The sequence below is a fragment of the Melospiza melodia genome, chromosome 4 (assembly GCF_035770615.1).
Source record: "Melospiza melodia melodia isolate bMelMel2 chromosome 4, bMelMel2.pri, whole genome shotgun sequence".
Lineage (NCBI taxonomy): Eukaryota > Metazoa > Chordata > Aves > Passeriformes > Passerellidae > Melospiza > Melospiza melodia.
The window spans coordinates 50680681-50703131 of NC_086197.1; positions in this window are offsets into that span (position 1 = coordinate 50680681).

Consider the following 22451-nt stretch of genomic DNA (forward strand, 5'->3'; position numbering starts at 1 on the left):
TGAAAAGAGAGTCCAGTGAAATAAACAGGGCCAGGAGACTTTTTCTCCTTTTTTAATGCCTTTGTTAAAAGTGATCAGCTCAGGACTGGGCAGCTCAACGGGTCTGCAGCATCTGTCATCTCTCCCAGGGCCACTCAGAGGAGGAGGAGGAGGAGGAAGATGAGGAAGATATGTACAGTTTTGTCCAACAGGAGCGGAGCTGGGAGTCTGATTCTCGTGAGAACCTTCGGGGTGTGGTGACCCAGATGTTGATGAGTGCCCCTTTCCTCTCTGGCTCCCGGCCGCAGGACGACCCCCGTGCTCAGGGTGAGGGACCACGAAGGTGTTCAGCATCTCCGCAGGCTCAGCACTCCGTTCCTCACCTTTGGACATCACTCCAATCTCTCAACTCTATACTGGCTCGTTGTTTTGGGGTTCTTTTCAGTGTGTTTGGAATAGTAGCTTCCCATGGCATGCTGGTCCTGAAGTTAGTTTGCATGCAACCCTCCCACGTCTCAGTTTCTTCTCTTCAACGTCTGGGGCGATCCCCGCCCTTCTCGGGAGAAGAGCCATTAACTCAGCCCCAGCCAGGGCTTTTACCGATACAAAAACTACTATTAACGACAATGACCCGTAATTACCATAACAAAAAAGCAGCACCCCAGCAGCAACAGTGGTCTGATTAATTTTTGTAACCTTTTTCTCACAAAAAATATTGGCAGATTTTTGTTTGTAACGGTCCCCCTCTTTTTCTTTGACCTAGCTTACATTTTAAGCTCACATCAACTTGCAATTTTTGACTCATGAGCTTCATATTTAATTTTTTGTATTGATTATAAATTTCTTGTGCACTGTGGTAATCATGGTTACTTAACTTTGTTACCTTTCTTGGTTTCTTTAGGCTGGTCTGCATGGCCAATACTACTTTAATGAAACAGGAAAACAAGCATAGTAAAAAGAGCAATCCTCCAAATAGGGCTCTCCTGAAATGTGTTATCAGTTTCTGTTGGGCATTCTCAGTATTTTCACAGTTCTTTCATTTTCCAAGAGGGGTTTATACCTTTTTCAGTAACATTCAAATACTTCATAGTAGATACATTCATCTCTTTCTTTTTTTTCAACAGACTCTAATTTGTTTTGATCTCTTGGGATCCACTGGGTAGCTGAATACTTTACTGCTAAATACTTGTTACAAACTATCTTTCTTATTGTTTTTACCATTTCTTTTCTTTTTACTAGATCTACTGAGCTTGTTTCAGCAGCATCACATTTAAAGCACAACCAGGCTTCTTCTATAGGGCACTCTCCCAGGAGTGGCTGCCTAAAAGTGGCAGTATTCTGGGCTATCCAATGCATTCTCTTATTTTTCTGATAAAGTACCAATTGGGAGAGGTTAACAATTAGGGTTAGAACCGATGTGGACTCTGGACCAGGAGCTCACTTCTTCCTTCTCATAGAGGGGTTGGTAGCACTCACTGCATGGCTCAACTGGGCTCCCCAGAGCACCACCAGCAATTACAGTCATCATTACCACCCTTCCCAAGAGTCCGGTATGGGTCATCTGGCAGAGCCTGCCCACCCGGCCTTGCCTCTTGGGGAATTTTACTGAGAAGAAGCTTCCAAGCTATTTAGAGTCCCTTCTACCCGCTTCTCTGGTTAAACCTCTCTTGGTCTGTTCCCTACCAATTTTGGTTTCTCCTAGGGGAGTGCTCTGTAGAGGATTAACATGGAGTCTTGAGAATTAAATTGGGGAACTTAACCAGAAGTACTTATTTACAGTCTTAAACTTTTTACCAACATATTTTACACAGAACTGTCTTGAAACATTTTAAGCTATGTTAGAGCTCTGATACCAATTATTTTCCCATACAGTTCAGTCTTTTTGACTCTTCCTTCTGAGAGTCAACTTTAAATCTTTTGGTCCTTTTATCACGGTATACTGGGGTGAATTAACTTATGATGTGGTTGAATCCTGTCCAGTGCCCGGAGGTAAGAGTGGTGTGGACTCTGGCCCAATGCCAGAGGGAAAAACTGGGACTCTGGCCCAATGCCAGAAGGAGAAAGGGGTGGAGTCCGGTCCAATGCCAGAAGGAGAATGGGGTGGAGTCTGGTCCAATGCCAGAATGCCAGAGGGAAAAAACTGATGTTGAATCCTGGTCCAATGCCAGGGGGTGAGAGTGATGTGGGTCCAACCTTTTTCTTTTGGTCTGCACAGTCAAATTAGCAATGAAGAGTACCTGAAAGGGGCTTTCAAATATAGGCATTAATGGTCTGCTATTTTATAATTCTATCAAAACTCAGTTTCTCTGGTTAATGTACAATTGGTTAATTTCCCTTTTTCCATAACTTGCATGTTTCTCTCATCAACTTCTGCATACTCTGTATTTTGCAAGGAGTTGTATTTCTGTTAGCTAACTTAACTCCCAAAGTCCTTTTATTCTCCTATTTTTCTGTGTATTTAACTTACTGGTTTTCTATTCTATTTTCAAGATCTTATCTATTTCTCTCTTGCTTCTGTTTCTTACTTTCACTTACAGCTTAAATACTACTTTTCTTTCAACCCCTGACACTTAAATTTTTTTTTTCTCACACTATTCTTCTACACAATACACTTCCCTCTAAGGAGATGTGGTAAAACTTATAATGCACAATCTACATTACCTCTATTCTAATTTGTCTACATTCGCTCTCTTTTATTTCTCATTCACTTTCACACATTCCTTCACACCCTCAAGACACAAACTGGATCCTTATTGCTAGTAAATCACGGGTCCCTGTAGCCCCCCTCTCACCTTAGGGTTGGCCCACAGGTCTCAGTATCTCTGGGCCTCTTGGAAGGGCCCTGACTCTGGTTGCCTCTGGTGCACATTCACCTGTGAGGCTGTCTGCGTGTCACTCACGCTCTTACAGCTACCGCTCCCTCACCCGCCCGGGGGACACAAGCCTGGTTTGCAGGTCACACACACACTTCCACTGCCCCCTTCCTACCTGCCCGGGAAGTTGACGCTGACTTTGCTTGTGACTCACTCTCACACACACAAAAAGACAACATTACTTTTACTTTCACATCACTTATTACAAGTTTAGTGTTACTGGCCAGTTTTGGTGCTATTGGATATCCTTTCTACCTAGCTGGTTTTTTGTCTAACCTCAGATGTTTTTGGGTATTTTACCATACTTTTTAGTACTTTGTTGAGACAGGACTTATCTGTTCCTGTGTGTACTCAAAAATTCTAATTCTTCATTTAGGGGTCCCACTTCAATGTTTACCAAGGGCTCTTCTAGATGTTGCATCGGGTCCCCTAAAGTGAAAAACCCCTGACCCTCTAATCATCACCTCTAAGGATCTTCCCTAAATTATCTTGTTCCCTGGCTATTGCCTCATCGAAACTAAGCTTTCTACAAAACCTCCTGACGTGTCCTGCCTTTCCACAGTAAGAGCAATGTCGTTCTCTCAAAGGGACTTGAGGTGTCTCCATCCCTCTTGTACCTGACAGTACTGGCCTATCCTTGCCTCCTCCTGGTGGTGGACCTGCCCACCCTGCACTTTCTCTAGCTACAGCAACCATGATCTTAGCCTTGGCCCTTGCTTTTTCTTCCACCCTCCTTAAATACACCTTCAATGCCTCTCTTAATAACTCATTTATGTCCTTCTCTTGCCAATCTTCAATTTTTTTCCAGTTTTCTCCGTGTATCAGGCCAAGACTTGGTTACAAATTGGACCTTTAGTAGCATTTGACCTTCTGGGGTGTCTGGGTCTATTCCAGAGTACAACTGGAAGTTCCGCTTTAGGTGGTTAAGCCAGGGAGCAGGAGCTTCATCCTTCTCTTGTGCACCCTCAAATGCCAATTGGGTGTTAGTTCCTTTGGGAACTGACTCTTTGATCCCCCGTATTATCAAAGACCCATATTCCATCATGGCCTTCCTCCCCTCCTCCTGATTAGGGTTCCAACTGGGATCCATTAGTGACACTTTTTGTTCACCTGATGGCACCTGGGGTCCTGGATGGTTATCTTTCTCCCAGATTCTTATGTTAGCTGCTCTAATTGTCCGGACCTCTTCTGGGGAAAATAATATATTTGGACTGGAATTAATCTCTCTCCAAGTGTAGATATTTGGACCTAAGAATTGATCCACTTGGTTGGACACGCCCACTGGGTCCTCAACTAAATGCCCTAACTCTTTCTTGAATCCTCTCACCGCAGAAGCAGTTAGAGGAGCATTCACAAAGCCAACACCTCCGCTACTCCTCCCATAGGAACCTCTCTGAGGGGAAAGAGTCTCTCTGCCTTGGAGGTCTTGGATCTGGTGCTACAGTACGGCCCACCTTCAGGTGCCAAACTATTAGTTTGAGGGATATCTGGGTTACCCTGAACTTTCTGCAGATCAGCAGGTGTATTTGGTGATAGTTGTTTACTGGGCAAGGTGGCATCTGTGTCCCAACTAGGAGGAGGTAAAGGGACAGCAATAGGAGGGGGAGAAGAGCCTGAGTGGATATTAAGCGGAGCTGGAGAAGGAGTGGAGAATGCACCCGGTGTAGTAGGCACTTGTGGTGATGCAGAAGGAACTGGAGGGGCTGGAGGGGGTTGTGAGGGAGTGGTTACTGGGGGAGATACTGGGTTTATCAAGGGGAAGCTGAAGAGGTAGAAGGAGGAATTTGAGCAGGTGGTAGTGAGATGGCAGCCGGGGGAAGAACCGGACCTGCCATTTGAGGTGCATGAAGAAGGGGATTATAAGGTGGAGGGGCAGAAGGAGGCAAATAATCCAAGGGGTCCCATCTTTTACTAATTCCATCATCCCCTCCTTCATTCCCCTCTTTCTACTTCTGTACCTTACAAATTCTCACCCCTTCATCCCCAATAGCGTTCTTTAACCAGCAAAATACATACAATAATTGCTCAGGATCAGTATGTCCTCGAGTGTGGTATTGCACTAAATAGTTATTTAGTTGTTTGCACTGGGTGTTGGGAAAATATGTTATTGGGTCACGTGGATGGTACATTCCCCCTCAAATGATTTCTCCCTCACCCCCCTGGTCTCTGTATCCCTGGTGGTCTGCCCCAGGGTGGTCCCTCCCCTCGCCCCTCCCCAGTGTTATCCCATTGGCCGTGGTCCTCTTTCCCTGCCCCCATCACCTGGGGCATAAAACCCCAGCGCAGGTGAGGCTCCGCCTCTTTGCTACCTGGTGGTCACAGACATCAGAAGTGTCCCTGGATAAGCTAATAAACTGGATACTCATCTCCACATGGCAGAGAGCGCTCCTTGTCTTTTGTCTCATTCATGTGATTCTGTGTGGACTTTAGTATTGAGTGGGCCGGCTCTGGATTACAATAAGCCTAGAGACCCACAGTATTGCACTCGAGCTGTCAGATAATGATTTAGTTGTTGCCACATCCACTTGTCTCTTGTCTCACACCAAGGCCATCCTCTTTGCACCTCTAATTCTGGGCGGACTTCTATGCAGTAGTGGATCATCTTCACTTTATCTAATCCCTCCGTGGCCTCTATAGAATCCCATTTCTCTAACAGTTACCCTAAGGGACTATTGGGAGGTATATTCCTCAGTCTCTTTGTAGTAGATAGGGGCAGGTGCTCAGAAAATCTCGCGATGTCACGGAAAGCAGCAGGATTCCTCTCCCCCTAACGCCTAGTGATAAGGGATCACCCAAGAATGTAGACCCCCCTACCATTAGTAACTTTCTACTCCTTATTAACCAATTACAGTAAGGTAAGACTCTCTGACGTAGAGAAAAACCTCCCCGATTATAAAACCCGACAAGACGGGACAATAAAGGCCTTTGAACCGTCCACCACGTCGGTGCCTGCATGTGTTCTTGGCCCGAGCGACCCTGGAGAGTGGGTCGCCGTGCCGTTTTCCTCAGAACCAGGTCGCCTTGCCTTGCATCAGAAGGCAACAACTGGTACCGAAACCCCGGGAGCCGATCAGCGACCGAGGAACGGGGATGCACCTGGAGAGAGAACGGCAGCTGCACAGCTGGTCTAGTGCAGCGGAGGGGACGCCCTCGAATCATGGAAGCTATTGCAAAGGTCGTAAGTGAGGTGCATGCACAATGGGGAATTGAATGTAAGCTTAAAGATATGACTCTCGCATTGCCGAGATTGATTAAGCTGGGGGCTATAGAAAGCCCTGTGGATATTTTACACCCGGAGGTGTGGGATAATTGTACAAAAACCCTGGCCGAGGATACAATGTGTTCAGGCTCGGGGAAAGCCCTAAAATTGTGAGGCAGAGTCATCCAGGCTCTGCAAAAAGCTCGACAAGAGCAAGAAACCTGGAAAGCTGCGAGAAGTTGTTTAATAGCCATTCCGCAGTTGGGAGTGGGAGCTACGACACAGACCACCCCGGAAAGTGATCAGATTGAAGACGGGGATGTGCGGGGGCTAGGTGTGTCCCACCTCCCCTCGAGCCCGAGCTCAAAACCCCCGGAACCCCCAGGAGACCCCCCAACCCCCCCGCAGAGCCCACCAGATCCCAGCCCCCCCTCAGAGCCTCTCGGCAAAACCGCGACTCCTCTACCCGTCTTCCCCCCCACCGATTGCCGACCCGACGCAGGAGGCAGAGCAACGGGCGCAGTGTTTTTGGGGGGCGCTGGCAGAGGAGGCGCGGGAAGCAGCGGGATGGTCAGAAACCGCCCGGATCGATAAAATCTCTCCGCCGCCATATGGGTTCGAAAATGGCGACCAACCGCGTGGTCAGGGCAGAAGAGAAGAGGGGGAAAAGGGCAGAAATACAGTCAGCCTGCTTAACATCGCATGTGCGGGTGAGCGGGGAGGGGGGGGGTTGTCCCCGCGGTGAAGGGTGAGACCAATCAGCGTTCTATTCAAATTAAGCCCGTATAAGGCAAGGACCTTCCCCAGCAGGAGGTGGGGAGACCCCAGGGGGAGGGAACAGTCCGCCCCCCGCAGGAGGGGGCGGGGTCGGAGCCCCAGAAAAAGGCAGAGCAGCCCGGAAGTGCTCGGTTGTTCGACTTCCGACTCTGACTCAGACTCGAGCCGGGACGAGTCCGAGAGGGAATCGGAGGACTCCGATTCAGATTCTAGCCTTAACAGAGGGAGAGCAGCAGCATATAAGGTCTCTAGTTGCAGTGCTCCCGCTTGGGTGAAGGGGTCATCAGAGAAAGACCGAACCCCACTTACAGACTGGCGAAAAATAAAGATAGCCTGCGCCGAGTACGCCCCTTCAGCCAAGCTAGTGTTCCCAGTCCGTGTGGGGGGGGCAGGCGAAAACCAAAGAAGGACCTATTCTCCAGTGAATCCAAAGGAGGTACAGGCAATTATTAAAGCAATTGCAGACAAGGGAATTAATTCTGCCATGGTTACCACACTTATTGACGGCGTTTTTGGGGGGGATGACATGCTCCCCTTTGACATCAAGCAGACGTGCAGAATGATTTTTGATGGGGCAGGAATGATTATTTTTAAACAAGAGTGGGAGGATCAATGCACAAAGGAGCTAGCCCAGATAACGGGGGCTGACCACCCACTGCACGGGTCCAGCATACAAAGGCTGATGGGCAGAGACCCCACTATGATCACCCCCCAGGCCCAGGCTGAGAAATTACGGGCCCATGAGGTTATGACAACCACCCGTGCTGCCCGGGAAGCCATCTGTGCCACTGCCAAAGTAGTAGCCAAACCTTCACCATGGTCAACTATAAAACAGAGTGAGAGTGAGAGCTTCACTCAGTTTGTGGACAGGCTTCAGGCAGCATTACATTCCTCCTCATTACCCTCAGAGGCTAAGGGTCCCGTGCTGGCAGACTGCCTACGCCAGCAATGCAACTCAGCCACCAAGGACATTTTAAGATCACTGCCACCTGAGTCTAACACAGCAGACATGATCAGACATGTTTCAAAGGAGGAACACCTTGCTCCCATCCAAGCAGCAGTCCACATTGCAATAACCAGTTGATGGCATGCCTTAAGTGTGGCCAGGCAGGCCACTTGGCAGTAAACTGCCCCCAGCCAAGGTGTTGACCAGCAGATGCTCCACCACGCCAAGGGGGACTTAAGGGACCGTGCTGGGCGTGTGGGAAGAAGGGAAATTTAGCTAAGGAATGCAGATCCTGGCTTCAGGGAAACGGGAGAGGGAAGGGGCAGCCGGGCCATGTTCAGCCCCCTCCCACCTGGAATGTGCAGTGGCCCAGCTTCAGCAGCCCCCAGTGGGGCAGGGGACCCTTGTACCCCATGCCCCCACAGGGAGCAGTCAATTTTACATCCCCACCTACAACGCAATGCCAGAATTGCACAACACCACCAGTAATGCTTTCGCACCCCCCACCGCCACAAGCCGCCCCGGTGTCACAGGACCAGCAGGGGATGCCCCAGTGCGGGATCCCTGGGTGGCCCTGGCCATGAGAATAGGGAAGGAACCCCTGATGGTGTGGGGGACATGCCGCCTTTACGGCAGTCAGGATCCCCACGTCGTAGGGCTCCAGTTTTGGGCGGACACGGGATCAGACTGCACGATTATTCCCCAAGCGCATTGGCCCGGGCATTGGCAATTCAAAGAAGTCCCTCCAGTGAACGGAGTGGGAGGGCAGTCCCAGGCGTGGAAAAGCACCCAGTTGGTGGCTTTAACACTTCACACAAAAAAGGGACCAGAACAGACAGTAGCAATCTACCCCTACATTTTGCAAAATTCTCCACCCCTGTTGGGAAGGGATGTTCTTTCCTTGCTAGGATTCCGGATTACAAATTTATCCTGAGGGCCACTGCCGTACACCCTCCGCTGCCAATAAAATTGACTTGGAAATCACCAGACCCCATATGGGTCGAGCAGTGGCCCCTGACAGAGCCTCGAATGGCAGCCTTGCTAGAACTGGTCAACCACAAACTGCAAAAGGGTCACATAGAACCCTCCATCAGCCTGTGGAACACCCCTGTATTTGTGATCCCCAAAAGGTCTGGAGAAGGCTATCGCCTCATCCACGACCTGAGAGAAGTGAACAAGATGATCCGACCCATGGGTCCAGTCCAGACACTGCTACCCACGAACTCAGCCATCCCCGAAGGGCAGCTGTGCGCAGTGCTGGACATCAAGGACTGTTTCTTTTTGATACCCCTGCACCCTGAGGACAGAGAACGGTTTGCCTTTTCCATGGTGTTTCAAAACGGCGAGCAGCCCAACCTCTGCTTCCAATGGAGGGTACTTCCACAAGGTCTTGTTGACAGCCCTGTGTTATACCAAATCACCGTGGACAAAGCACTGATGCCGGTCCGACACTCCTATCCCGACACAACCATCATTCAATACATGGACGACATCTTAGTCCCTGCACCATCAGCAAGCCAAGTAGATCACCTGGTGTCCACAATCACGGAAACCCTTCAGGCCAACGGCTTCAAGATCGTGAGCGCAAAGATCAAGAGAGGACCCTGCGTGACCTTCCTGGGAGTGGGGATCACAAGTTCCTATGTGACACCCACCAAGGCGAAGGTCTGTCGAGACATCAAAACACTCCAAAACGTGCAACGCCTGGTGGGATCGCTACAGTGGCTTCGCAACATCATCCTAGTTCCTCCCGAGGTCATGGACCCTTTATATGACCTCCTGAAAGGAAAGAATCCCTGGGATCCCAAGGAGCTGACACCGCAGGCAACGAGCTCCCTCGACTTCATCGAAAGCCAGATGTCCATTGGCATACTTGCCAGGTGGAACCCAGCCATGCGGCTGGACCTATACGTCCACTTTACGCCGAAGGGGGGAGTGGGAGCACTGGCCCAAGGACCTTCTGAAAAGGCCCGACCGATTCAATGGGTGGTGCTCGGAAGACCTGCTCGTGCGTTTTCCCCGGGAATTGAATGCATCGCTAACCTCATCATGAAAGGCAGGAAACTAGCCTTGAGACACCTAGGAACAGAGCCGATAGAAGTGTTGGTGAAAGCAGAGGGCTTTGCCAATGCCATTCCCCCAGGAGATCAGGCACGTATACTGGCAACCGCTCTGCTGGCATTGAATCAATTCCCTAGGGGAGATGAAAAAACAGTCCTGTTCAAAAACACTGGGCCACTCGAACGCTAGAGGATGGCCCGCAGATTGTAATTAGAAACGAGCTAGGTGAATGGGAACGGGGCTTGGAGGTTGATACTCATGGGGCGAGGGTACGCAGCTGTCAAAAAGGACGGCAAAATCAGGTGATGTCCACTTAAGTCAATTAAGCCAGACCTCCATAACAAGCAGAATGAGACTGATGAGAATTGCGAGTTTCTTTTTACAGGACACGCTCGTGGGACGTCCTCGTGACGCGTACATCCACATTCCAGAGGAAAGCGACAGACCACCAAGCCGCCAGGCAGCGCCCGAGAGACCCGCACGGGTGAGACCCAAGCACCAAGGGTGTTTCTGTGTGATTTTGCTGTTGGGGCTTGTTGCCAGAGGGCAAGCCAGCCCAGATCACTTCCCCCATCGGCCATTCAGGTGGGTCATGCAACACCTTAGTAGTGACAAAGCGCTCAAAGAAATCACCACACCGAACACCCCATCCTTTGTGCTCCGCATCACCGACCTGTTTCCAGGACAACCAAAGGTAGACCCCCATTCCCCGCACGCTGCACACATGTACCTATCCTACTGGTGCCCAGCTTCAAACCCTGGGAAAAGCTACTGCAATCACCCAGGGTGGGGACATTGTGGGCACTGGGGCTGCGAAACCATTGTCACAGATGCCAGACCGTCGGGGCCTGGGTGGGATCCACAAGAGCCCGACAAATTCTTACAGTTCACCTGGGCACCCATCGGCTGCAAAACACCCTTCTTCTTTCACGAAAACTTCCATCGAAACCAACATAAAATCCCTAGATTTCGGGCATGCACTGATTACAACATGACGGTCTTGCAGCCAGATCACCCTAGCTGGGCAATAGGCAGAACGTGGACAGTAGTCCTTCAAGGGTCAAAAGAGAGGGTGAATGTGCGAATTATTAGGCTCCAACCGTCGGCACCCCAAGCGGTCGGACCCAACAAAGTGATTAAAAGTGTGCCGAAAGGGAGAAACATGACCCACCCCAAAGCCTTGCCCACAAGGGTCGCTGATATCCCAACCGGCCATGCGGAAGCCTTTCAGATAGGCCACTCAGCCGGGTTGGACTTAGACCAAATCCTTCATATGTTAGAAGCTACCTTCCTATCCCTGAACGAATCCAACCCTAACCTAACCGAATCCTGCTGGCTTTGTTACAATGTCGAACCTCCCTTTTACGAAGGAGTCGCTTTAAACACTCCCTTCAGTTACTCCACAGCAGATGCACGCACCAATGTAGATGGGACACCCCCTGCAAAGGAATCACCCTGAGTCAAGTCACAGGCCAGGGCAGATGCTTTGGCAATGCAACCCTAGCTAGGTGGAAAGGCAACGTCTGCACCGAAGTTGTCAAACCCAACAGGAAAAACAATAAGTGGGTAGTCCCATCTACGTCTGGGATGTGGGTTTGCCAGCGATCTGGAGTGAGTCCCTGTGTGTTCCTTGCCAAATTCGATGACTCTAACGACTTTTGTGTCCAAGTTCTGATTGTTCCTAGGGTCCTGTACCACGCAGATGAAGAAGTGTATCACCTTTTCGAGGAACCCAGCCGGCTCCACAAAAGAGAAATAGTAACAGGTAAAACTATTGCAATGCTGCTGGGCCTAGGAGCAGCCGGGACGGCCACAGGAGTCTCAGCCTTAGCGACACAGCACCAAGGACTGTCACAGCTGCAGGCAACAATTGACGAGGACCTGCAGAGGATCGAGAAATCCATCTCCTTTCTAGAGAAGTCAGTCTCCTCACTCTCAGAAGTAGTCTTGCAGAACAGGCGAGGACTAGACCTCCTGTTCATGCAGCAAGGGGGCCTGTGTGCCGCCTTGAAGGAGGAGTGCTGCTTCTATGCAGACCACATGGGAGTCGTGAGAGACTCCATGGCAGAACTCCAAAACAGACTGGCTCAGAGACAGAAAGACAGGGAAGCCCAACAGGGTTGGTTCAAGTCCTGTTTCAATAGATCACCATGGCTAACCACCCTAATTTCTACCCTAATAGGTCCATTGGCAATGCTACTTTTAGCTGTCACCTTTGGACCATGCCTGCTGAACAAGCTAGTCTCATTTGTTCAGACCTGCCTAGAACGGGCCAACATCCTGTTCATAGGCCGGCAACAACTGCTGTGAATTCGACCAGGGAACACTGCCAGTCAGATGATTTTCTACCCAGGTTTACCAAACCCCTTTCTTTGTCAACAACCTCATGCCTCATCTCAGTACTTTGTATATGACTACTTCGTTCATTTGTGAAAAAGCGGGGGGAGATGTAGTAGATAGGGGCAGGTGCTCGGAAAATCTTGTGATGTCACGGAAAGCAGCAGGATTCCTCTCCCCCTAACGCCTAGTGATAAGGGATCACCCAAGAATGTAGACCCCCCTACCATTAGTAACTTTCTACTCCTTATTAACCAATTACAGTAAGGTAAGACTCTCTGACGTAGAGAAAAACCTCCCCGATTATAAAACCCAATGAGACAGGACAATAAAGGCCTTTGAACCGTCCACCACGTTGGTGCCTGCGTGTGTTCTTGGCCCGAGCGACCCTGGAGAGTGGGTCGCCGTGCCATTTTCCTCAGAACCAGGTCGCCTTGCCTTGCATCAGAAGGCAACACTCTTGCTGGTCTTTTTACTATTACACCCTCCCATTTTTCAGGTCTCAACAGAAAAAAATCCCAAAGGTCCCTCTACTGACAGGTAATTTCAAGAAAAATTTATTTGCCTCATGCTCAGGACTTTACGCTGAAACAACTTCCTTATCTCTTGATTGCCTAACTTTCCTAACGTCAGGTCTTATATCTATCAGGACTTGAAAACACAAAACCCTGGTGTAAGAAGTCAGTTCGTGCCTGACTCCCCTCTGTCAGGAAAAACAGCTGCCTGATTTCTAGTTTGCCTAACCTGCCAAATTTTAGGCCTCACCGTATCAGGACTTAAAAACAAACTGCAGTCTCCTTCACTGGGATTTGTGCCTGACCCCTTTGTCAGGACTTACTTTGCCTGCAGGGCTTGTGAGCTTGCCCGAATCTTCCTCGGGACTTACAATCTGCCTGACTTCCCTCTGTCAGGACTTTTGGGGTGTGTACCACTCATACAACTATTCCCTCCGCATGCCCGGTGAGGGGCGGCCCTCTTTCCCCGTTAGGAGATGACTCACTCACACTAATTCCACGTGCTTCCCCCTGTTCCCGGCCGGCTTCCTCGCAGAAGTCTGAAAACGCGGTACTGAGGGTGCCACTCTCGCATCAAAGGTCCGGCTGCCGGCCTTCGTCTCACTCACACACACACCCGCTGGTCTCCCACTCCCGCCACCGGATTTGTCTCCAGTCTGGTGCTCTGGTGCTCCTCAGAATCGCTGGTCCTGAGCTGATCTCTCTGGTCCTGACAGCCAGCTGTCCTGGAGGTCCAAGATGGCCAGTCCTGGTGTCCTCTTCCAGCATGGCTATCCCAGATGAGTCCCCAGGTGAAATAAACAGGACAGGAGACTTTTTCTCCTTTTTTAATGCCTTTGTTAAAAGTGATCAGCTCAGGATTGGGCAGCTTGACGGGTCTGCAGCGTCTGTCGTCTCTCCCAGAGCAACTCAGAGGAGGATATGCACAGCTTTGTCCAATAGGGGTAGAGCTGAGGGTCTGGTCCTGGTGAGAGCCTTTAGGGTGTGGTGACCCAGATGTTGATGAGTGCCCCTTTCCTCTCTGGCTCCCGGCCTCAGGACGACCCCCGTGCTCAGGGTGAGGGACCACGAAGGTGTTCAGCATCTCCGCAGGCTCAGCACTCAGTTCCTCACCTTTGGACATCACTCCAATCTCTCAACTCTATACTGGCTCGTTGTTTTGGGGTTCTTTTCAGTGTGTTTGGAATAGTAGCTTCCCATGGCATGCTGGTCCTGAAGTTAGTTTGCATGCAACCCTCCCACGTCTCAGTCCCTTCTCTTCAACGTCTGGGGCGGTCCTCGCCCTTCTCGGGAGAAGAGCCATTAACTCAGCCCCAGCCAGGGCTTTTACCGATACAAAAACTACTATTAACGACAATGACCCGTAATTACCATAACAAACAAGCAGCACCCCAGCAGCAGCAGTGGTCTGATTAGTTTTTGTAACCTTTTTCTCACAAAAAATATTGGCAGATTTTTGTTTATAACATCCAGCACCTGCCTTTGTGTTGACAGTCACTCTTTGGGACTGTGCTGTGAAAGTGTAAAGTTTTCCTAACCACCCAGATGACAAGCCTGTAAAAACAGTTTAATCACTCATTTATTCTCTCCATGTCTTTAATTTTATTTTTCCTGTTGATGCTATTATTACTTGTAAGTAGCTATCTGTGGAAGAAAGCCCATAGCGCACAACTCTTATTTTCCAGCAGGTTCTGCATTAGTTGCCTGGTTGGTTTTGGTTTTTATTGTTTATCTGATTTTAGAGCTAAAAATAGACATGAGGGCTGGGAATCAGAAACTCCAGCCTTCCTTATGCCACAGGCTTGTTAGTCTTGGCTGAACCACTTAGGTGAAATCCTTCGAAAACAGTTTTTAAACTTGAATGCTCAAGCAAAGGACTTTTGTTTGAATAGTGTCTCAATACTCCTCCTGGGAAAGTGGAGCAGAGTTTGTACCCGTGATGTTTTCTGTGAGGCTCTTGGGACTACCATCAAGGCTAGGAGTCCACACAGGGCCAGCAGGCAGCATTGGGAGAGGAAAGCTAATGTCCTTACAAACAAGTTGAAGGGTGAAGGGATGGGTGTTCACATCTTTGAAATGGGGCTTAATGTCCCTACTGACTTAGGGCAGGTTTGCTGCTGAGCCCAGACAGCTTGGCTCCTGGAACAGACAAGGGTCTGCACAAGCTTGAGTTTCTGAACTTTGGGGTGAAATAGTAGGTTCAAGGAGGGATATATGGTAGGCAGTTCTGGAAAGCTGTACCTTCCCTGAGCCTCAGCCAGTGGGGAGAGGAAGAGGGCAACATACAGCCAGAAGTTTAGGATAAAAGGAGGCTGCGCCCTCCAAAACCTCGAGAAAGCAAAGAAACCCCAGGGTGTGTGCCCCGGTGGACTCTCTCCCTTTATTCAAGTAAAGTTGCAGGACTCCTCTGTCTCCTTTTTGGACGTAAACCTCTGGAATTTGTGGCTTTTTTCAGTGCTTGCAAAGGGCTGGGTCTCCCTCTCTGCCCTCTCCCTCCTTTCTGCTGCCCCAAAGAAGTTTCTCTGCCAGAAAAACACAGTCCCAATGTAATTTACATCAGCTGGAGAAGAAGAGTTCAGCATCTCTTATGTATGTTCTAAAGAAAGCTGAAGGAGGAGGGGTTGGAGGTGAGCAGAAAAGCAGGAGAGTGTTAATTGTGAAAAACGCCAATCATTTGGTTTTGAAATTTTAAAAGTTTAATAGTAATAAAATGGTTATAAAAATAGCAATATAATTAGAGTAATAAAAATTTTGGATAATTTGAATTAGGACAATATGAGACAATAGAAACAAAGAGTTAAGGATGTCCGGGTACCTTTTTCTGGGCAGCATAAGCCCGAAAAAGGACACCCATTAACAGAGGATTAACCCTTGAAAACAATAGCCTGATTCAAACACGGGATTCTGTCTGGTCATCATCACCTTCTTCCTCATAATCCTAACGGTGCCTTCAAGCCCGAGGGAGGCGGGAAGAAGTTTGTTTCTTCTGGTAAGAGGGCAACAAAATCCTTTTTTCTGAAATATTTAGGTATCCTGTGACTGCTATCTCACTATGAGTCTTTTCTTTAAAAAGGTATCTTACATAGCATAGTTTCTATTTTAACATTTTGTTATAACCTAAAACTATATTTAGCACACTACTTAAGAGAATTAATACAGCATAACTTTGTAACACAACACATATAATATTCATTTTAATACTTGTGAAAAGCCAATCATAAAATATGCATTTTTCACATTAATAATATGGGTGAGCTGCTTATTGTTGAAATGCTGGTCCCTGCATTTTTTCAGTGAAATTACTGTTTTCTAGATGGAACAGCAACCAGTAGCTTGACTTCATTACAGATGCCAAAAAACATTACTCATGTTAGCAAAACAGTTTTTTGTTCTGTCATTTTTTTCTCTTTAAAATCTCAGAACCTGTTACTATTTCCAGGAACAGCTTGGAAATGAGAATTAAAAAAAATGAAAAAAAAAAAGTAGGAAAAGCAAATAATCCCTGATTTCATTCCCTGTTAAAATGAAGCAGTATGGGTCCTTTTGTGAATTCTCAATCATGTTTGCAGCTCCATTGGAGATGGAGCAGCAGGCACAGCAGACCATGTGACCCAAGCTCTGCACGGAGCTGAGGTGGTGGATCAATGCTCTTTTGGCTTAGGGGGATGCCTGTGTCTGTGCTTCTTTTATCATTAATTCTAACAGTGCCCACTCTCAGGGCTGAACAGCTGCCAGTGCACCTGTACAGAAAGCCCTGGAAGCAGCTTGCAATTTTTTTGTACAGATTTTAGCAAAAATCCAAACATTACAAGGACTCCAAGTGAGCTTTTTATCCACTGAAGATCTGACTGAGTAAACAGCTGGGTTTTGTCTCACTTGAAACTGTCATTCTCCCAATATTTTATGCTCTTCCCAATGATTCATGTGCCTTAGCAGAAGTCTCTTCTGACTCCAGGCACAAGTGTTAAATTCGTCACTGCCATTCCTTGCCCTTCCAGAAAAATCTTGGACTCTTTCTCTGCAGGGGACACATTTCAGGTGCATTGAGCAGGGGATTTAAGGAATGACATCTTGATTGAGAGCAGAGTGCAAATTGAGTTTTTGGCCAGGGAAAGGGAACCAGACACAGGGAAGTGGGGGCCTGGTCCTTGCAAAGCCCCTTAGTGGACAGGGACTGGCTGCAGGCAGGTTCCCCATGCAGAAACAGTAGAGGTGAGGGTAAGAGCAAGACTCACAAGACTCTTTCCATGACAACATGGACATCTTATCTTCTCCTGGATGTGGCTTGTGTGGTATCTCATCCAGGGAATGGCTGGGAACAATGAGAAACACTGAAATCCCAAGGCTATCTCCCTAACTCAGCAATTAGCGGGGAACTAAAGAGTTTTTCCATGATGGATAGAAATCATGAAAGGCCTGAGGTGCCTGAAAGGGCAACAAGATGTAATTCAGTGACAAGACTCCGCTGTACCTGTGAGGTTGATCCCCCTGAAAGCACTCCTGAGGCTCTGGGCTTATGATCAGCACGGTGAGAAAGGTCTGGGGGCTCCTGTCGTGCCTCAGAACACTTCTGAAGTACTAAAACACTGAAACCCAAATAGGTAGCGGGGGCTGTTGGAGGAGGTGGGCTCAATGGAGCAGAAATCCAGCTGGGAAGAAGTCAGCTCATGCTGGGAGCCAAGACGAGACAAATACTCGAAGGAGGAGTGAACAAACACCACAAGGCAGGCAAGGAGGGTTGTGGATATGACAGCCTGGTCAGAGAGCAAGAAAATGAGGTTAGTTTTCTCAGAGTGGACTTGTGAGACTTTTTAGGGAGTTGTAGAGAACCGATGATAACTTGTTATAAACAACCTGCAGGTGGTATTTTCCTACTCTGTTTTTCTGTTCTTCTCAAGGACTGTCTGTGAGAAAAGTGTTTTTATTAATTAGCCAATCAAGTGGAATATTTCGGACCTATCTATAAAAAGAGAAGAGTTTTTCGCATGAAAGCGCTGTTGTGCAAATCAGCCTTCTTGGAGTCCATGCCGCTTTCTTACTCAATAGCGACACAGGGTTGCAGTATTTTTCTCCTGTGTGTGTGCGCAGATGTAAGAGGCAAACCAGCCGCCCACTGGAGCTTGTGAAAGGGTGACTATTTCTACATGGTGAAATCTGATTTTGCTCTCTTCCTGCAGTGGCTGGAAGGGGATTGTCTGTGTCCGTGTGTTTGTACGAGTGCTGTGCCCGGCGCAAGCACAGGCACAAGCGTTCCTTTCCGTGGTGAGGACGCGCAGGGCTCGCCGCAGCCCGGGCACGCCGCTCTGGCCCCGAGAGCGCCGTGCCCCGCCCCGGCTCCCCGGCAGAGGGCAGCGCTGCTCCGCAGCCAGCGGCGCCATCCCCGGCCTGGCAGCGGCTCGGACACAGCGCCGGCTGCGGGGCCGTGGGAGCGAGCAGCGACTTTCCCCGCGTGGCCCGGCAGGACAAGGGGCTGCAAAATCACTGCATTGAGAGAAGGTAATGGGAGAAAAAACAAACTTGAATGAAAAGCTTCTGGTCTGCGGAGGTCAGAGCTTCTGTCGTTCTAAGGTGCTCCTAAGCATGAGAAAAATTCGAGTTCTTCAGATCAGATGCTTTCCATGAGAAGTTTTAAAACTTCTGGTCCTCAAGCTGTGAGAGCTGCCAGGGTCAGTGCCATCAGAGGTGAAGGTCACCTACAAATGGAACTGAGCCCAGCTGGGGTCTGGCCCACAAACACTGGCATCGTCTGCCATCTCCAGCTTGGTCTCTGCCAGCCTTTGGAAGCTTGTGAGACCATGTGGTTTGTCAGGAATGAGTCTGAGCTGGACCTGCTTGAAGCCAGCTGCTGATCCCACAGGCTGTGAGCTGGCAAAATTCCTTTTCCAAAGGGTCCAGTGAGGCATGTTAGGTGTACACTCAGTGTTTCCTTGGAGCCCATGATTCCCTCTCCTCCAGGGACTGAACTCTGGCAGAGTTTTGGTTTTGCTGCGGAGAGCAAAGCAAGAGCTGTGTGCTAGGGCAGGGCTGGTCCTTTGGAGCAGGCCTCCAGCATCACAGGGGGTCAGCCCCAAGGCTGTGTTTGCTGGAGGTGCCTCTCCACCCTTAGCTACCTTGCAGTGCCAGTTCATTTCTCATGGACAACCACTTCAGGCTTAGTCTTCATTTGGGTTGGGTTTGAAATGGCATCTGGAAGCAAAGAAAGACAATGTTCCTCGTCCTTCTGCCACACTGACCTCTCCTTGGTGGGCCCAGGAATGTTCCTCCTTCTCACACTTCCCATCACCTCTGGCCTCTAATTTCTTTAAGAAGCTGTACTGTTTCAGTTTTCCATACATATTTAGTTATGTTAGGAAAAATAATTTTGCCAGCAGGAGGATTCTGCAGTCCAACACAGAAAAGGCATGAATGTAATCACTTGGGGTGATATTTTCATAGTAATAAAAAAAGAATTCCAGAGACGGATTATTTCTACATCAGCACAGACTAAGTGCAGAGTATGTCATTTGTCTTGGTGTATTTTACAGCTGTGGAGGGCAGTGGATGATCAGGCTTACAGAGATTCTCTGGGCTTGTTTCAGTGCAGGGAGAACTGTGTCACAGCAAAGCCTTCCCCAGCACTATAGAGACATTTCTGGATCCTGTGCTGCCAGTCCTAGGCTCTGTTCCAGTTTCTCTTTGGAGTGATTTGTGTATAGTGAGTACGAGACATCCCAGGGCACTTTAGGCACTTGTCATTACTCACTCACATTACTCCATCTGTCCTCATGTTGTGCAGAGCTTGACTTCAAGGGCTTTTTCAATGCACCAAGAAACCCAGAAGTACAACACAAACAGCCCTGTTAGAGGAAAATGCCATGGCCTCGGTTCTCCTACAGGGCTGAGACAGGGAGAGAAAAACAGGCTTTAGCTGTGCTGCCCAGTGGTGCATTACAGGATGTGTAGATACCTTTGATTTTTTGTACCTGTGTAGGATGAATAAAATCAAGGAGATGAATAAACATGCTGTTGTTCTGAAGAAGAGAGGATGAAATGTGGTAACACATGTCCAAGGCCAAACCTGAGAGAAAAATGACATTTTTCCATGTGTTGAAATGTGGACACTGCAGAACTTGTTCCATGCAGAGCTACTGGGCTGGCTGGGAACACAGTGAGAGGTGAATTGGTCCTGCATTTGCTGTGCACACAAGTGGCTGATTTCTCTGGGGACAGAGCAGTGCAGGGAATTCCCAGTGTCCTCTGAGCTTGTGCTTCTGCTATTGTTTGCTGTCTCCCAGATGTAAAGCCTGCTTGGATGTTTTCCCAGTCATTGGTAATGGCTGTATCCCACGGAGAAGTCTACCTTCTCATGGAGGAACGGTTTCTACTATATCTTAATAGGGACAACAGGGAAGGAGGATTAAGAAAATCTTTCCCTCTCAGCTGACATAGGTATGATAGGATCCCCAATGACTCAGCCTTAAAAGGCACTTTCAGGGGTTTTTTCCCTCAGTAGTCATGTGTAAATGTAATTTATTTATTCTACAGCCTTGAGGGAAATAACAAAGACTGTGTGCATAGTAACTGAGTCTGTACCATGTAAGCTACTGCACTCTTTAAAATCTCATTAGATTTTAGAGATAATAGCTCTAGTGCCATGACAGTGATAATTTCTCTGCTGACAAGCTGAACACTCCAGCAGTAGCTCAGCGGTAACTCCTGGAATTAGGAATTCCTGCTGAGATCCAGTGGCCATACCCCAAGCTGTGTCCCTACATCTTCCTGCCATTTGGCTGATGTGCTGTCCTCCTCCTGCCAATGCTCTGACTGTAAGAATGGAGCACTATTACTCCTGAAATAGCTGAGGCCTGTTGCCCAACCCAGTAAAGTTGCTGAAGTATTTATTTTGGATTTCAGTAGGTTTGGCTCTAGGCATCGGCAGTATTGCTCTTGCTCAACATGAAACTGGAAGAAACCTTTGGTAAATCAGCCAAACTAATATTCTGCAGGGTAATCATAGTTGCTCAAAAACAAGATTAGGTGTGAAACAGAAAGTGTATAAAAGATTATCTACCATTATTTTTAAAAGCTTTATCTGAAAATATCCAAGCTACCTCAGCGTTGTTTTAACTTGGTGAAATAGACATCTCTGTCTTTCTATGTGTATATGGGCTTTACACTAAAATTCAGGAATCATCAAATTTCAGCTTTCATCTTGTGGCATCTCAGCTTGATGCACAGGCAAGGTAGCTGCCAAAAGCAGAAGTTGTCTTAGGCTTTCCTTTGCTAATTTCAAATTCCATCTCAGGCAGAGATGGAAGTGACCGTAGGGTAGCACTGCTTGCCTAAGACACAAAGATCTTTCAGAGCAGCAGATCTTGCCCTTGCTCCTGCCAGTCCCTCTGACTTTCCATGCTGCTATTTCTTTGCTCCTTGCTGCATTCCTTGTTCCTTGTGTGCCACCTGCCTGGCCCCATCCTTGAGCTGATGGATTCTGTTGCTGCCTACTCTCCTGAAAGGTCCAAAGCTGCTGCACCTGGGCCCAGGCTCAACTTTGATGGCTTCATCAGTTCTGCCTGGCTGTGCTCTTCTCAGAGGTCACTGACACATAGACATCTAAATTAGCTTGAAACTTGTGCTGAATGTCCTTTAAAAAAAGCAAAGCTACTAGAAGCTGTATGCCATTACCTGAAAGCAGCGCGTCCTTGTTCCCTTCAGAAAAAGGATACTGAAGCAGAACTGAGACTTTGCATGGCTATTCATGCATTGGCGTTGTTCTGAAAAATAATGTGAGCACATTAGAGTGGAGCTAACTTGCCAAAATCTTGGTAAAGGGGGACCACCCTGCATTTCAATCATAACTTGGAATAAAATCTTGTCTTTCTAAAGGTTTCTTGACTGCTGTCTAATGTTGTGCTGTTCTTTCAGTAAAAAAAGTGCTCCTACCGTCTTTCACTCATTACATTTATGTGATATTTTGTACAAAGAGTTCTTTAAAAACCTGCAGTATACTAAATGGGAGAGATTGACAGTAAGGAAAGGGTATGTAGCATAAAACCTCGGGAAATTAATTAGTATGCAAGTGAATAAAGTAATTTTGCTGATATTAATTAATTGATTAAAAGGCCCAGAAGTTTTCTGAATCATTGCAATGTGATTTAGTTTAGGGATTTTTTTTGGAGGGTGGTGATGGAATAATTCTCATGTTTGTGGAGGTCAGTCATGCTTGTAGCACTTACTGCCTATTTTCCAAATTGGATTGGCTGTCTCCATGACTTTTGTCAATTAAACTACTGCAGTATTGTACAGCCTCAGATCCAGCCCTCATCAAATAAACTGATCCTTTACAGAAGGCAGCAGAGTTGTGCTGAGTCTGATGTTGCTTCTCTGTCCGTAGAGGAAATTGTTTTGGAGGCTGCTGTGCTGCTGGGCCAGAGAAGTGTAGAGAAACATTCCTTCTCCTCTGCACATGTACTAGATCTGGAGTAGTGGATTGGTAGGTGATCTGCTATAGGAGACAGAGGTCTTGCATTTAACCTTTGAAAGCTAAAAGATTCTGAAATGTAATAAAGAAAAATCTGATCATTCTTCCTCTCCTTGTGCTTGCAAGAGATTGAAGCCAGGGAAGCAGCTTTAAGAGAGGTGGGAGATGGAGGGAGAGATAGATGAGATATGAAAGACTGGCACCAATGTGGTCTAACTGAATGTAGCTTAAGGGGGAAGTGTCTTTATTAGAAATTACTTCCTTTCTCCGGGACTTGATTAGACATTGGTATGTATTCTGTGTG